At 40.1% G+C, this 16,846-nt stretch overlaps 1 protein-coding gene across 4 annotated transcripts in view; it reads left to right on the forward strand.

Annotated features, from left to right (window-relative positions):
• The first annotated feature begins 12,724 nt into the window (after positions 1-12,724).
• The window catches only part of CEP350 (centrosomal protein 350), a 107,453-nt gene continuing 103,331 nt past the window's right edge, over positions 12,725-16,846 (forward strand). For 3 of the 4 annotated variants that reach the window (XM_019732838.3, XM_019733025.3, XM_088801605.1), the window contains exon 1: positions 12,752-13,100. The gene's annotated coding sequence lies outside the window, so the exon portion shown is untranslated. Of the gene's footprint in view, positions 13,101-16,846 lie in introns of all 4 variants that reach the window. The other variant, XM_019732931.3, reaches the window with a different exon arrangement.

A 16,846-nucleotide genomic window follows, 5' to 3' on the forward strand; every position in this document is an offset into this window, starting at 1 on the left:
GACTGGAAAAGAGAAAACTACTGCCTCGAATACCTCTCTCTCTTTGGCCTGGATTCAGAGAAGTCCTCTGATGTGCTTGCAGGCTCTTCTGGATGGTAGGAGAAATACAGCCTATCACCTGAGCATGTACAGGGAGAAACCCCTCACAATTTGCACATCGTCCTCTTACCTCTTGCACATGCTTGGAATGTTCTGGAATGCTTCAGATTCTGCCCTCTCCATTTTCATGCTCTGCTAATTCTTGTTCTTAAGGCCTTAGTTTTTTAGGCAGAACTTCCCTGAAACCTTCCCTAATTCCCTCCCCCCAAATACTGCTTTATGCGCCTTGCCTGTGCTCTCATTCATCTTGCATCACCCCTGACACGGCAGTTAGCACACTGCCACCACCATATGCCTCTTGAAAGCAAGAGAATGTCATCACCATATGCATGGTGATAATCACAGAGTGCTCAAATATTTGTTGAACAGAAAATTGCAAGCCCTACCTAGTTAGCTACACTAGGGAACTTGTATCTTCCTCTGTTCTTATTTGCTTTTTTCTGTGATTCCTGTGCATTTTTCTAAAGCTTTATGTAACTATTTCAGCCTGGATTCAGTGGTGCTACGAGTAAGACAAAGGAACCAATCCCAGTGGGACACTATCCCTTGGGTACTATTACCCCAATTTAATAGGAGACGGAAGCACAGAAAGGTATAAAGTGACACTCAAGAATACCCAAGTAGAAAGCAGTGAAGCAGAGACTGGAACCTAGGCAACCTGGCTTTCAAACATCTGTTCTTACCACTATATAGAGTCTCTAGAATCCCATATATGGTATTTTTTCCCCAGTCTAGTCAGACTCTATATTCGTAGGTCAGTATTTTTCTATCCTGTGGACTCATTTGTGGCTCTCTAAACTTTTTGCTTTGCTCCTTGCTCAGCTTTGTGGAATCCAGTATTGCGCAGACTGAGGGTCTGAAGAAGTTTCAGTAGAGTGACAGTCATCACCTGTTGACTCATAGCTGCGTAAACTGACATCATGCTTTTGTAACAAAAGGCCTGCCGTGTTGACTCACACTTCACCTTTTTCGAAATACTTAACGTGTAACCTGGGTGTTAGCTTTCCTGCTTGCCACACAGCCTCTGTTTTTGCCGTCTCTCAGCCTCGATGCCAAAAGACACCTCTAAATTCCTGAGATGGAGTGCATTTGCATCAAAAGCATTGGCAATTTCACAGAGACAGAGGGAAAAGGATATTCAAGAGTACAGGCCATCCGGTCGAGTCTGACTGCCTGAGTCCCAACCCCAGTTCCACATCTTTCTCCCTGAATGACACTGGCAAATTACTTAACTTCTCTATGACTCAGTTTCCTCATCTCTAAAATGAGGAAAGCATGGTAACTACTATCTTAGTGTTGTTGTGAGGATTAAGTCAGTAATACACGCAAAGCACTTAGAAGTTACTAAGCACATCAAAGGGTTCAAAAGTTAGCCATTTTTTTCACCTGAATTCTTACCAATGATTCTCCTCTTCCCTTCTGTGTGGCATGAACTGAGGCTGGCTTCTAGTCCCACCCTCCTAGAGGACCCATGTTTAGCAGAATACGTGGGCTCTCTCCCAGGTTACACCTCCACTCCAAACCCCAACCCATTGCAATGTTCATTAAACAGAGTTTCTGGTTACCAGAATCCACCCTCTCCGAAAATCTGGGGGATTACAAAGAATGCGAAAGCTTTCCATCACTCATATATCGTTCCTTCTGTTATTTCCATGATTTATTCTTCCTCAGCTTCCCTGCCCTACTCCTATCCTTATAGACCTCACATGTATTCAAGCATCTGTAACTTGTTGATATTTTCCAAATGCTGGACAGATCACCATGTTGAACACAAAAATATGCCACGTAGATTCCCCTACAAGGAAGAATTTGTTGCCCCAGCTGCTGGGAGTGCAGTCAGTGGACAGCCTTCACTGTCAGCCACTTCATGGGTTGCCTTAGCTGCAGAGAGCCACTTTGCCCAAGGTCATGCCCAGGGATAGGGAGAGTGGTGCACATCTAATGACGGGGGAATATGAAGGCTCAGCCTTCTCAGCCCAACACAACACAACCTGTGCAAATGGGTGGGCCATTTGTGCTTGAGCTTCCCCATCGGATTGGCTGAGACTATATGGGACCTGTACTACAGTGTGATTTCTCTCCCATCCTGCTGCTTTGTCCTCCCACAGGTGTTCATACCGAGGGCGCTCCCTAATAAACATCCTGCACATTTAATTTTGTCTTAAGAATCTGCTTTTCACACCAACCAGTGTCACACCAAGCTTCTATAGTCTATAAATGGAGTGAATAATAGTTACTGTTTATTGAGCACTTAATATGTGCCAGGCACCATGATAGGTGCCGTACTTAGAGTATCTCATTTAATTTTCATAATCCTTTGAAGTAGATACTATTACTAACTCCCAGTTACAGGCCAGGAAACAAAGTCACAAAGCTATGCTGTTAGTAACTGGTGGAGTTCGGATTTGAACTCAGACCCTCTCCATTTTTAACCACCATGCTACATTCTATCCCATCATAATATCTACTTCTTAAGGAGTGAGAATGATATTAAACCATATCTTACAAACCATAAACATAATGGTTATAAGTTAGGGAAATACTGTGAAGCCCAAAGGATTTTCCTTGATGTCTCCTCTGAACGTCTTTATCTCTTATAGCCCATAATCTGCTCGTTGTTCAACCGATGGCTCAAGCTGTGTTTTTGAGTGGTGTAATACTTGCCACTTGACTATAACATTGTAGTGGGCAGATTCCAATGAAATCTTTTCCTTGGGAAATAGTTCCAAAGAATTAGATTTTCTGTTGTTAACTGGTAGATTCTAAAGGCCAAGTTCGCTTCTCTGAAATATTTTTATTAGCCTTGGATAAGAAGGTTGACATAAACAGAATGAAGTGGTTTTGTGGTCTGGAAACGCAGCCAGCTTCCTACCGCTGACTTCACCTCTAAGCTTTAATTCTTACTGAATCAGCAACTTTGCTTTTCGAGTTATTCACCCGGTTATTCCTGAAGTAGCCCTTTGACCTTTGCCATTTTTCCTGAGGAGCTCAATGTGTATTAGCTGGTTGGACTAGAGGTTAAGCTCAGAATTAGTTAGCAAATAAACTTTTGCCCCCTTATATCATGTTATCTTGTTCCTCTAGAAAAGGGACACAAACGTCAAATTTGACAGCAGTCTCTACATCTGCCTTAAATCTTTCCCAAAGTGTACAGACTATAAATATAGACATACATGCTCAAAATTACCTTTTAACGTGGATTAAAATGTAAATGATTCCAACAAGGTTAATTTAACTCTAATAGCTATAATTAGGGAGTGTAAGTGCCTTTTTATTTGTTTCAAATCTTAATCATGAGCATATGAGTTTAAACAAACAAAAAAAAACAAGCAGAAAACACATTAAAGCATGGTCTCAGGGTTTCTTCAAAGCGTCAGCTCTCCTCAAAACAACTCAACAGCACAATGAAGTAAAACTACATAAAGACTATAAATAGAAGTGAATAAAGCAAAAAGCAAGTTGAACAGGAAACATTTGGAAGGTAGGTGCAGGGATAATCCACAAGCTGGTTGGTAAAGTCCAACTTTCAGACAGAATGAGGTCATTCTTCAGATAATAAAATACGTCTGGCATCTTTCATCTGAGGTTCTGCAAGTGCTTTGCTGACATTATCTAATAGTAAATATTATTACCCCCATTTTATAGGTGGAGAAACTAAGATACAGCAAGATTAAATAACTTGCTTACGCAGGCACGAGGAGTTGGTGAAGGAACCAGAGAATTATTTCAGGAACCTAACCTACTTTTCTGTTCATATCACTAGGTCAGCTTTCCAGATACCAAAAGACATTTTTTTGGGTGTAAATTTGTATTAAATGTACTTTTAAAACTGATACCTTCTATGAACAATGCGATGAAAATGTTTTTGTTGTTAGTCATGGTTACTTTTTGTGGGAGAAATTTGGGTAATTTAACAATCAATTTTCTCAGGTTCAAAACACTAATCACATTAGGTTTATTTGGTGGAATCCACTTTAGGTATTCTAATATAGAGCCATAGTGAACTTATGTCAGTTAATATCCAATGTCCTGATGGTTATTTTGTATGTGTATCATACAATATTTTTGGTAGGATGGGGCATGAACAGGAGAGACCTGGGAATTATTCTATACTTTCTACCCCCACTCAATTTCAGGGACACTGAGAAGTGTCCCTGAAAATTCTGTAATCTGTATGGGAAGATATTATGGGGGGAGGGGGTGGTTCATGGTGGTTGTCCTTTCAAGAATGGTACTCTCTCTCAAGTCCTAATCTCCAAGCTCCTATAAATCTTTTATAGTCTGCTTCATGACCACTACAAACTTTTCAGTATGTAGTCGATATCACTACTCCTGATGAAAATCACAAATATAAATGGTTTATGTTCTACTAACGTCAAATGCTTGTGTTAAAAGTACACGATAATCACAAGACAAAAATAAAGTTTTATAATATTAACTGCATGTAAACTGTTAACTACATTTCAAAGTAGAGAATTAATAAATTTCTCCTTCCTTTTGGCCTGAGCTTAGGATTAAAGGTGACCAAAAGGAAATCAAGTCAATTTGGGGCAGCGAGTTGCCTATAAACCTCCAAAGACCGATCCTTTCCTTTTATCACCTATGTGGGCTGGTTAAGAGGTGACTAGAGAGTTGGGGGGAAGAGAAGACTCATTTACTCAGCAAACTGAACTATTTGTCGCTTGGACACTCATATCTTTTTTGTTCAGCCAAAGCACAGAAATCCCCACTCCAGTATTCTTTTTAAGAGCGTCTGACTGCTTTGAGCAGCCAGCAGTGTAGAGCAGAAAAGGCATGTGTTCTGGGTCCACAAGATGGAGTTTCCAGTTCTAGCTTTATCTCTCTCCAACCTTGTGACAGAAAGCAAGTCACTTCACCTTGCCACGCTTCAGCTTCCTCGCCTGTGAAAAAAGGATGGTGGCAATACAGCACAGGTTTTGCTGAGAATTAAAGCAGATAGTGTGTGTGAATTACAGGCTATTGGGGGTTATACAAGAGTTATTTAAATATATGTTATACATATATTAGTTATATAAAATGCATATGTGTTAGTTACAATATAATCGTGTACACATATATATGTAAAATAATTAGTATTAATTATAATATAATCACTTGTATATATAAAATAATTATCAGCATATGTTAGAACCATATATATGTTAGCTTAGCCAAATGTTTTAATTCATGCTTAATAACATAGGCAGCCATTTATATTTCCAAAACCAGATACCTCTTCAACATCGCTCTTATTTCTGTCAGTTTTTCTGTCAGACAGTTCTAGCTGTTTTTGCCCTGTGTAATATTTTGTGAGCCTTCTCTTAATGCAATAGGATTTGTAACCAAATGCTCACATGTTCTCATTCCTTATTCAACAGGTGGGGGCTCCCAATCCTGGGATTCCAGGAGTGTTTTAGTGGCTGATAAGCCTCATTAAAACCTGTGGGTCTTCTTCCATCCTGGGCTCCCAGCTGCCTTTTTCTATTTTTGGAAAGGCCACAGAAAACCTCCTGTCAAGAATTTAAAACTTTCCACCACCTGTAAGTAAGTTGGTGTACCTCTTACACAATATAACCTCATTCTGACTTATACTCTTCGGCTTTTTTAAAATTGCAGCTGTCTTGCTATAAGATGTTCCAGTGCATATTTCATTCCTATCACTAGTCCACAAATCAGCATGGAAACACAGAGACACTCTAAAGAGACACGCTTTTCTCCTTAAGAGTGTTCTAAGGCAAAGAGCTTGCCTTTGTATGGTGAAGGGATCACCATGTCTGTTAGCTAAGCTGTTTAAAAGGAATGCCAGTAGGGGGGAAAAAATACTAAAGGAAAGAAGGCACTCAACATTAAGAGAGATTAATCTTTGAAGATTCATGGAGACTAAATATAGGAAAGAAGAATTTTTAAAGCTTGAACACATTTCAAAATCACACATGTTAGAAGTACTCTTATTCTTAACAAGCACAAAACTTAATTTGGGGGAAATGGCAAGACGTAGTACTTAGATTTAAATATATTGGTTGTCTCATTCACAAGTCTTGTTGAGGCAACTTAACAAGATGGAAACAAATCATAGCAATAAAATGATCAAAAGTTAACTGCACCCAAACCCCGATCTGCTGCCCAACACCAGAGTTGATCATTTTTATGTATTCTTATATACTTGTACCCACGGATATGTATAGAATTATTTTGGTATTTATTTTCATAAACATCAGATTATAGACACTACTTAAGCAAGTTGTTTTTCGCAAGTTTATTTATTCCTACAATAAATGAATCTATGATTCTAAGTCTCTATAAAAGAAAAAAGTCAGGCTCAGGTTTGTGCTAAATCCTGGTTTGCTTTTTGGCCTTACCGGAAATAGAGGAACGAAGAAACCCCACTGCCTGGCTTCATTCCAAGAGCACTTCAATACTCATCTGAAGGGAGGGATTAGCCATCAAAAGTGAAATGTGGATTTGAAGCAATTTTCCAGATAATTCAATCCCCCAAAAGCTACTTTGAACTAAACAACTAGCTATTTAAGAAGTGGGTTTTGTTCTGTCTTAGATTTCCAGCTAGGTCTCTTAGTCTCCTTCATTGATTCAATGAGTTGTCATTAACTGTTAGAGCTAAACTCATGGCACTGTGTTAAACAGGTTTATGCTTTATTTGTGATCGTGAAGAAGAGTATGCCCTTTGTGAAGGGCATGTTTATCCTTTTCATGTCAACTTTACACATTATAGGATGTACTTCCTAAATCCTAGCTACCTATATACCAACCACTATGAACCAATAACTCAAAAACAGGGTGGGACAAAAGAGCATGCCCTACTGTTGCTTTAACTGTTTGCCCGACAGTTCCATCAAATCTTCAAGTCAAATCCTATACATCAGAAAAGGATATATACCCTAGAGCCAGAATCCCTGCTAGGGTCCATCCAGGTTAAATTCCTTGTTCTAGACTCATAGGGCAAATCAGTGTGAGCAGAGGGTTTGGAATCAGGTGTGGGTTGAATCAACAATGCCCTGCCCTGGCATGAAAGTTGTAAGTCCTTGTAAACCCTAAGCTAGTCTATCATAGTATTTCATTCTCAGTAACTGGTTGGTACAAAATCAATGTTAATTGTATTTATAGATTATTTGGAGTAGGGTTTTCAAAATATTTTTAAAAGTTAGAAAATAAATTTCCAGACCATCCAAAAATAAGTGCTTATTTGGGCTGGTTTCCTAATAAACTCATTTAGCTGCAATGTACATTGAAAACGCTCCAATCTCTTTCCTAAGAGTGATAGCTTGACTTTCCCAGACAGGGATAAATCTTCTACCTGCAGTAAGTCAGACCCAATCTGTTTTAATATTTACTCAACAATAGGTTTTAAATAAATTAAGTGAAGTAAAGGGCTTTGAATTTTACTAGGCCCTGTTTAATTAGAATTTATTTTCTTCCAGCTATGGCTGTCTGCCATTGGTCCAGTAACTTCACATGTAAGAGGAAAGAGTTTCTGAGCCATGGCCAATCTCAAATCCCAAGTTCCTCTTTTTTGATGAGGTAGACAAACACTGCTGCTCTATTGGTGTATTTTGTCTGTGACTATGAAGGGCTGATTCTTCAAAGAACTTTAAGGTACATTCCACGCTGGGGATTTCTGACCAGCAGTAGACCTCATCATGTGCCCTCTCGCAGAATCTCAAGGCCGTTCCTTGAGCTGAATCATGGCCTCAGGACTGAGTGTCATCCATCATGAGAAACTCCATGTTGTTGGGCATAGACTTACTGATAAGTTTATAAGCAGGTTTGTCCAGTGAGAAATAGACTCTGCTGAGGTGGTCCAGTGCGTGCCGACCAAAGGCAGATTCTTGCCGTGTGTTTTCTTCTAGGGCTGTTAGGATGATTAAACAAAGAGGCCAATTAGGTATCATACCTAATTTTCAGCTGACATCTCTCTGATCTGCACTGATTTGGTTGTTTAATTGTTAAAATAGTTCTGCACAGATTGCTAAGTAGCTGCTGTGTTTCCACAAACTGATCCTGAATATCTAACCACAAAGGATTTGTACCATCGCAGACGGGGGCCTTTGACCCTGCTCTATTCTGATTGGGTCCCAACCTTACTGGTTGTGATGAAGTTTTAGTATCACTCCTGCCTAAAACAATGTGAAAATAAATGTGAATGACATTACAAAAGAATATACAAATAGACTAACTATGGGTTAGAAATTTAACTTCCAATTATGAATGCTGCACAACAAATTATCCTGAAACTTAGTGGCTTCAATAACAGTATTTTGCTCACGAGTCTCAATTTGGGCAGGACCTGGTGGGGAAGCTTGTCTCTGCTCCGGTTAGTGTTAGCTGGGGTGGCTTAAAGGCTGGTGTGATGGTTAATTTTATGTGCCAAAAGGCTAGATGACAGTGCCCAGATATTTGGTCAAATATCAATCTAGATGTTGGTTTAAAGGTTTTTTTAGAGATTAACATTAAATCAGTAGACTTTGAGTAAAGCAGATTACCTGCCATATAGGTGGGCCTCATCCAATCAGTTGAAGGCTTCAAGAGAACCAGACTGAGGTCCCACAAAGTGGGAATTCTGCTAGCAGACTGCTTTTGTACTCAAGCTGCAACATCAACCATTCCCTGGGTCTCCAACCTGTTGGTCTCCCCTATGCTGGTTGCTGCTATCGTTTGTCATTGGCTCTCACTCAAAAATTCCAACTTAATATCCTGTCACAGTCAAATACAGTTAAAGTCTTCCTTCATAGATATTTCTATTTTCCTTTTGTCAGAGAGATTTCTCTGACTAATATTTCCTTGGCTTGTATGCTCACGCACACACATTCTCTCATACACAAATATTTATATAAAGATAAATGACTGTCCCTACTTATTGAAGAAAGTTCTTATTGATAAATTTTAGTTTTTCCATAATTCTGTACATCAGAACACAAAAAGCCCTAGAAAAGTTCAAGATTAAGCCAAAAGACTGAATCTAGAAAAAGAAAATAACCAGCAAACTCATCCCTAAATTTGGTGTTTCCATAGTTTGTTAGAATTGCATAGCTTGTTAGATTTGCAACCTGAATGGTGGAATTTATTATTGAAAAGGCGGTAGACAGGATTATAGATCAGATTTGGCATTTAGGCTTGACATTTCAACAGAAATGTCTTTAACTAATCCTGATACATAATTTTATTCAATTTACCTCAAATGGTGAGTGGTCTCATTACATTACCATATATCTCTCCATTTCTCAATTTGTTTTGTCTAGGGATCAATGTCAAATTTTACATTCTCAGGAGAGAAAACATGTAGCTATTCACCCAAAATTTAATTAAATTCAACAAACATTAAATTCAATTAAATAAATAGTGAGTGCCTACTATATGCAAGGCACCTATTTAATTTATTTTAAAAATAGTAAAAATAACCAATATTTTTGAGCACCTACCATGTGCCAAGTACCATGCTATGTCCTTTACCTGTGTTGTTTCTTTTAATCCTCGCAAAACCCTATGGAGTAGGTACTATTGTAATCTCTACTGTACAGATGTGGAAACTGAGGCACAAAGAAGTTAAGTACCTTGACTAAAATTATTTGATTCGATCCAGGCCCTTTTGACTCCAGAGTTCATGTTCATAATCCACGCTTAAGGAGATAAAGGGCTTTACAGTCTAAGGAATAATTAAGTAGAAGATAAATGCAGAAGTATCAATAGTACATACAGTCCTAAGGGAGATACACAGGAGTCCAGGGCTGAAAGAGTACCTGCAAAGTATGAGCAGTCATCCCATTTTTCCTGCAGTAGGTAGTTTGTCAGCTTGTACTTAAACAGTGTGGCAGAAATTGTGAATCAGGGGATATGTGGTTCAGGTTAGGGAATAAAGTTCTAGAGGTAGGAATGAGAAGGCCGTGTCTGAGATCTAGTTTGATTCAAATTAGCATCCAGGTAGGGGAGTATTAATAGCCACTGCTTATTTCTATCTTTTATGTGCCAGGTTTTTGTCAGATGTTATTTCTAATTTTTAAGACAACCCTACAGGGTAGATACCATTAGCCTTGATTTATAGACAATAAAATGGAGGTTTTTGAGGAGTCATAGGGCAAGTAAGTGACAGAGCCAAGATTTGAATTGAAGTCTTCCTGACACCACATCCCTGTCTTTTCTATGTTTTCCATGCTGCGTTACTTCAGGGAGATAGAAAGATAGGCTGGTGCCACATTGAGAAAGGTGTTGATGACTGAGGTGAGGAATTTTTACTTACATTGTCAGGCAGAGGAGAGCAGGGACAAAACTCACTCTGAACTCTGGGAAGACAACCGCAATTCATTTGGGCAGTAGAAATGAGAGCCTGAATTAGAAGAATAGTGGTGCCTGCTGGTGGGAATGTAAATTGGTACGACCATGATGGAAAACAGTATGGAGGTTCTTCAAAAAATTAGGGCTAGAGTTACCATATGACCCAGGAATCCCTCTTCTCAGTATCTGACTGAAAAATTTGAAAACATACGTAAAGATATATGTACCCCTATATTCACTGCATTATCCACAGTGGCCAAAACATGGAAATAACTGAAGTGTCCTTCAATAGATGATTAAAGAAGATGTGGTATATATATATATATACACAATGGAATATCACTCAGCCATAAGAAAAAGATGAAATACTGCCATTTGCAACACAATAGATGGATATTGAGAATATCATGCTAAGTGACACAATTCAGACGGAAAAAGTTGAGAACCATATGATTTCATTCATAGGTGGGGTATAATTTGGGAGGTGGAGGTGCTGGTGACTTCTGTATCTATGTGGAGGTGGGTAACAGACAATTGCAGAGTTTAGTTAGAAGTTTCGGGCCAAGTCCCAGTTATACAAAGAAAACTAGGAGTCCAAGCCATCGTAATCAACAAAAACCATAAAGTGCAGGAAAATCCAATCTTGGTGTCTACTAAGAAGTAGGAAAAAAAAAGGGGACCCTATTTAACATCTATTATGTGCCTAGCACTGTGGAAACTACTGGGAATGGTGACAAAACTTTTCTCATTAAGCTTCCAATCTTATTCCAGAATTAATTACTCTCATGAAACAGTGAGCAAATAATATAACACTTAATATGCTCGAGAGCTAATCTGTAGGGTATAGACAGTAAGAGTTATGGGATGTTGAAAAGGAGAGAGGTTGATATTTGGGATGTGAGGAAGAGGGCAGGAATCAGCACAAAGCATAAGATTGTGCATAGGCTGATATGCGGGTAGCAATGCTCCCCATGTAGTCACAGGAACTTTTGGAGTTTTTTCTGTTGCCCAGGAAGTAGCACGGAGGTGGAAAAGTATAAACGGGCTTTGGAGTAAGGGAGACCTCAGCTCTCATACCTGCCGTTTACTGATGGTATAATACTGGGCAAATTACTTAACTTTTCAGAACCCATTTCCTCTTTTTAAAAAGGTGAGTATAATACTTAATAAGGTGGTTGTATAAATTCAGTAAAATAGCATGAAAAACATCTATCCCCACTGCTTTGCATAGAAAGGTTGGGGAAAACCTAAATCTTTCTTTATGTTGTTTTTCTTGCTATCACTTGCACCAGTGGGATACCCACATTGCCTGTTCTTCCCTCCAGCATACCTTCCTGGAGATACAGTACATATTTTTGTGCAGAATTTTTGTATGTCCATATATCTCCTATTTAGGCAAAGCCATAGGCCTTAACCAAAGAGGGGGCAGTTAGTGCCTTCTGCTTTTATTGATTTGATCTACTCAACAAGCGTTTATTGAGCACCTACAATGTCCTAGTTATTATGCTAGGCCCCATTGGGGTATAGAGAGATAAAAAACACTTAAAAATCCTCAAAAGACTTAAAAATGAGAAACAGTCTCAGGGTAAATAGCTATTGGACTTCAGAAGGTGGAAGCAAGTCACGGGTGGGGAGCTTGTACGCAGTGAACACCTAGCGGAAGGTGGCATGATTTGCAGACGAGCTGTCATTTATGCTACGTTAAGTCTTGACAGGTGATAGAATTCACCACGCGGAGATTGGGGCAAGAGGATAAACATATTAGGAGATACGCTGATCACAGAGAGATTCTCAAAGCACAGTTATATCAATGCCAGCTCCTAATGGGAGGAAACTCCGTTTTACTTGCTGAACAGAATTGTTGTAACCCTTGCGAATAAAACGGCCACAGTGACAGCAGTAGATAACTGCAGCAGCCGCAAAGCTGCAATCACTCTGAAACTGACTGGGGTAAAGAAGATTTATTTGCACAATTGGTGAAACATCGTAAACTCGGAGAAGCTGCAATTTCTAGACTTCGAGTTCATCTTCGCCAACGCCCCAGCTTGTTTTTTCGGCCGAGGGTGAAAGGCGCAGCCAGAAGGCCCAATTAGAATCAGGGGAAGAGGGCGGGGGGAGGTGTCCGCTGCGGATCTGCTTTGGCTCCTCCCCAGCCCTGCAAGGCTCAAACTTAGCCACACCAATCATGGCGCCCTCGAGGGTCCTCTCCTCATTTTATGTTGCCTCACCTTTGGACACACTCAACATGGCCCTAACCGAAGGTTGCATTCCTGTGGAACGTCTCGGGACAGTTCTCGCGAGGTTTGCCCGGGCCCCTACTGCTCCCGCCCTGCCTCGCGCCGCCGCCACCGCCACTGCTGCCGGCGCCGCTCCTCCTCCGTGTCAGTTGTTGGGCTGTAATGGCGACTGGGCCGCCGCTGCCGAAGTGACTCCCGGGCGGGGGAGTGGGGCCAGACCTGCGCCAGAGGGAACTGCAGAGAGCGGCCGCTGAGGGGCTGGCTTGCTGTGGGGGAGGAGAGGCAGCCTTTCCGCCTCTCCTTCCTTCTTCGCAGACCCGCGGCTCCCGGGAGCCGGTGCGAAGCGGGCACCCGGGGCGTCCCCGGAGCGGGGAGGCCAGGCCGGGCAGCCCTGGGGCCGGTAGGGGCGGCGTCACTGCACCCTCCGCCAGGCCCCGCGGGATGCACCGTGGGAGCCGAGGGCGGAGGCGACACTCTCAGGTGAGCTGCGGGAGGACCTGGCTGGGACCGCGGACGCTCGCTTAGCCTCTGCTGCTTCTGTCCCTGGTCCCGGGTCCCCCCGGTGGCAGCGAGGGAGGCGGGGCGGGGCGCGGGGGGCTCTGGCCCAGCCGGGCGTCCCCCTCGGCGAACCGCCGTGGGTCGTGAGGCTTTGCGGGGCTGGTCATCCTGAGACCTGGGTTTGAAGTCCCACCCGTGCCTGCCGGAGACGGGATTTCCTCCCTTACCTGCCAGAGCCTGCCCCCCACCCTCTTCTGCAAAAGACGTAAGCTGCCTCTCACCTTTGGTCTACGAAGTGTCTTTTAGAGATCAGGCATATTTGGGGAAATTCCGGGGAACTGGCTCCAGTGGCAAGGATGACTAGTTTCTGTTCCTTTTGGGTAGGGATAAACATTCTCAAGTATAGGAAAAACTTTGATCTTCTGCTCCAGTCTAGCAGCTACTGAATGCAGGCTACCGATTTATTAACAGATGATTTAAGGGGGAGATTTAAAAAGCTTTACGCTTTGAAAGTTGTCATTCCCTCCTTCCTCCCCCCCCCACCCCGCCCTCTCTTTAAATGTAGCCCAACACGCTACATAATATTTGGCTAATGTTACAAATATGGGTTGGAATTCGGCTGGATTTTTAGTTTTCAGATAGGAAACTGCACGTAGGTATAGATTTTCATGTGGCTTTAGTGTAGTAGCAAATCCTTCATATAGGAAAAAACAGGTTGTCAGGAATAGTCATCAGTATCCACGTACTCCACCTGATTGTTTTGTTTTGATGGTGATCCTTGTCTTGAGTTTGGAAAAGTCGTTAATGGTCGGTTCTGTTGCCATGTTAACGATGCCTCCTCCTGCCCTGTTATTTTAAGGGTTTTAAAGGAAAGGCTATCTGAGGCAGACGTAGTAACAACCTGAAAAAGGTTAGTAGAAGCAATGATAAAACATTGACAGCTGCTGCCCATTTCAGAAATGTCTTAGTTTAAAATATTGTCTTTAAATAAATAAGGCAGTGTGCTGCTAATAACATGGGATTGTGACATTGGAGAATTGATTGTTAGACCTGTGGTAGAAGTTGCTTCAAACCCATGGGCGTGCGAGTAGTAGTTTGTTTTGGTGTGCTAAATTGACAGACTCCAATGTAATTAAATATGAACCATTGAACCCTCATTGCGTTGAATTGAAGATACTTGAATCAGAAAGTAAACATTAACCTAGAATACATTGTATGTGTTGATAAATACTTGTGTATCATCTTTTCATAGTAGCAGAACTGTAAGAATGATGGTAAGTTATAATATGTAAACAATTTCGTACGTATGTGAAAGAATAGCTCTGATTCTCGGAGATTACTTAGTGTGTAGTGTTATATAAGAGCGTTCATACTTGAACAACAGGGTAATCAACTTATGAATTAGGAAGTTTTGAATTTTTTTCTGGTGCTTCTGATTGCCAATCTTTTGCCCATTTTCTTTTGCCCAACACTCCTACCATGTCATGGACAGGAGACAGGAGATGAAGTTCCTGTCTAACCAACTTTATTATTTATTAAATTGCTCTGAGTTATAGAGGGAGCAAAAAAGAAGCTGCTGTCTAAAATAACTGACATCATTTTCTGGTGTGCTTTCACATACATTATTTTATTTAATCTTCATAGCAATTTTATGAAGTCGGTTTGGCAAATATCCTTATTTTGCAGTTGTGGAAATCGACACACAAGAAAGTTCATTTATTTATGTGAACACTGCTCTTATTCCTGCAGATGATTGAGGGTAGTTTTTATTTTATTTATTTTTTATTGAGGTATATTTGACATATAACATTAGTTTCAGGCGTACAACATAATGATTCAATATTTACATATAATGTGAAATGATCACAGTAAGTCTGATTAACATTCTAGAATTCATTTTATCTTAAATCGAATATTATAGATACTTCTGGCATTTGGTTTTTTAAAATCTAAAAAAAAATGTTTGTTCCTTTTGACATGTCAGTTGATCCTATACTGATTTTCAGTTCTTTAAAAACATTAGTGTTTTTATAGCATTTTGAAATTCTTAACAAGTTATGAATTATGATAATGGATTGCTTTACTTCTATATGTACTTTTTGCTTGAAAATATGTTCCTAACAATTGTAATTAATTTGTCTCTCATTTTGTTTGGATGCTCATAGTTCTGTCATCTTTGGTACTTCAGATCATATACGCGTATACTCTCTTGTTATGTAAAAGGAATATTCAAGCCACCTTGGTCAGTAGCATAACTGAAAAGTCGTAACATCTTGGTGATTTTATTGTAGAAACGAAGGATAATTTAAAAAGTTAACCGGCCATCTACACATGATTTGTGTTTTTGCAGTGTGGGGCAAGTTGTGAAATAATTTTCTCCTTTTTTTGAAGATCTAATTGGCTTTAGTCAGCGATTCATGAATCGGCCAACACCCCATCTAACAACTAGAAGGGCGCTCCCCAAATAATTTCCTTTACTTCTCCTCCCATGTCAAACAATTTCTAGTATCACAAATAGTCCAGAAACCTGATTGATCGAACGATTGCATAGTTTTTTTCTGCACTAACAGTTTTTAGGTTCGTGGTTATCACAAGGGTAACTTTATATTTACTAGTGGTTATTTTGGGTGATTATTTGCCTTTCTCATCTAGTCTGTAAGTTCTATGATGGGAGAGGTCCTCTATTATCTACTATGCACCCAGTGCCTAGCAATAAATACTGGTTGAATACGTTGACTAAATAAATACAGTCAATAAACATTGGTTGAATATGTTGACTAAAGAGTGATCTACGCGTAATATTTAAAAAACAAAAACACAATTAGTTCGTGGTTCCTAGACCCACCTCAACTCTTCTTAGTAATATACTCCAGAGGTATACTCAAAATTTGCTTTGTAGGAGGGGAATAACAGCCTGGGATTTAAAAGCCTCTGAGAATAAGCCACAGGTGGATCTTGAAAACTTTATTGACTATTTTAATGATTGGCCTAGGTGTTCTGGCAATAGTTATTGTAATTTAAAGAAAATAGATGCTTTAAGACCTTGACCTGTTATACTAGTACTATAATTACAGGCTTGTAATAACTTTAAGTCACTGCTTAATTACAGCATGGGGAGTTTTAAATCTTAAAGGCCAGCTAGTCCAATTCCCACATTTTATACATAAGTAAACAGAGTATCGTGTAAGGGAAATATCTCACCCATAGTTGGCTTCATAACAGGATGAAGAATCCACTATATAGCTGCTAAGTCTACCTTTGTTTTGTGTCAGATAATTATCAAATCAGAGGATAATTGTGAACAACCAGACAGTCTGTTTTACGTCAGTGTTAACTAAAACCTCAAAACAGCCCCTCTCTTCATGAATCAAAAATATTTGCTAACTTAAAAATGAATCTCAATTCTCTGCTCTGTCATTGGGACTATAAATTGGTACAACTGGGACAACGTTCTGGAAGTACATTTGGCATTGCCTATCAAATTTAAAGTACACTTTTTTGATAGTCATTTCATTTCTAGGACTGTGTCTTACAGAAATTTTGATACAAGAGCGCAAGAACAAATCTGTTATGTTCATTTTAGCATCATTACAGATAAATGTCATTAACATTTATAAATAACAAGAAAGTGTCCTAAATGTCCAATGGTAGGGCAGTAGTTAACATTTTTGTATGTTTATGCTGTGAGGTACTCTGCACCTGTTAACAGGTTGAGAAGTAGCTGAGTG

The sequence above is a fragment of the Rhinolophus sinicus genome, chromosome 11 (genome assembly GCF_057876585.1).
Source record: "Rhinolophus sinicus isolate RSI-liver-muscle chromosome 11, RSI-T2T, whole genome shotgun sequence".
NCBI classification, from domain to species: Eukaryota; Metazoa; Chordata; class Mammalia; order Chiroptera; family Rhinolophidae; genus Rhinolophus; species Rhinolophus sinicus.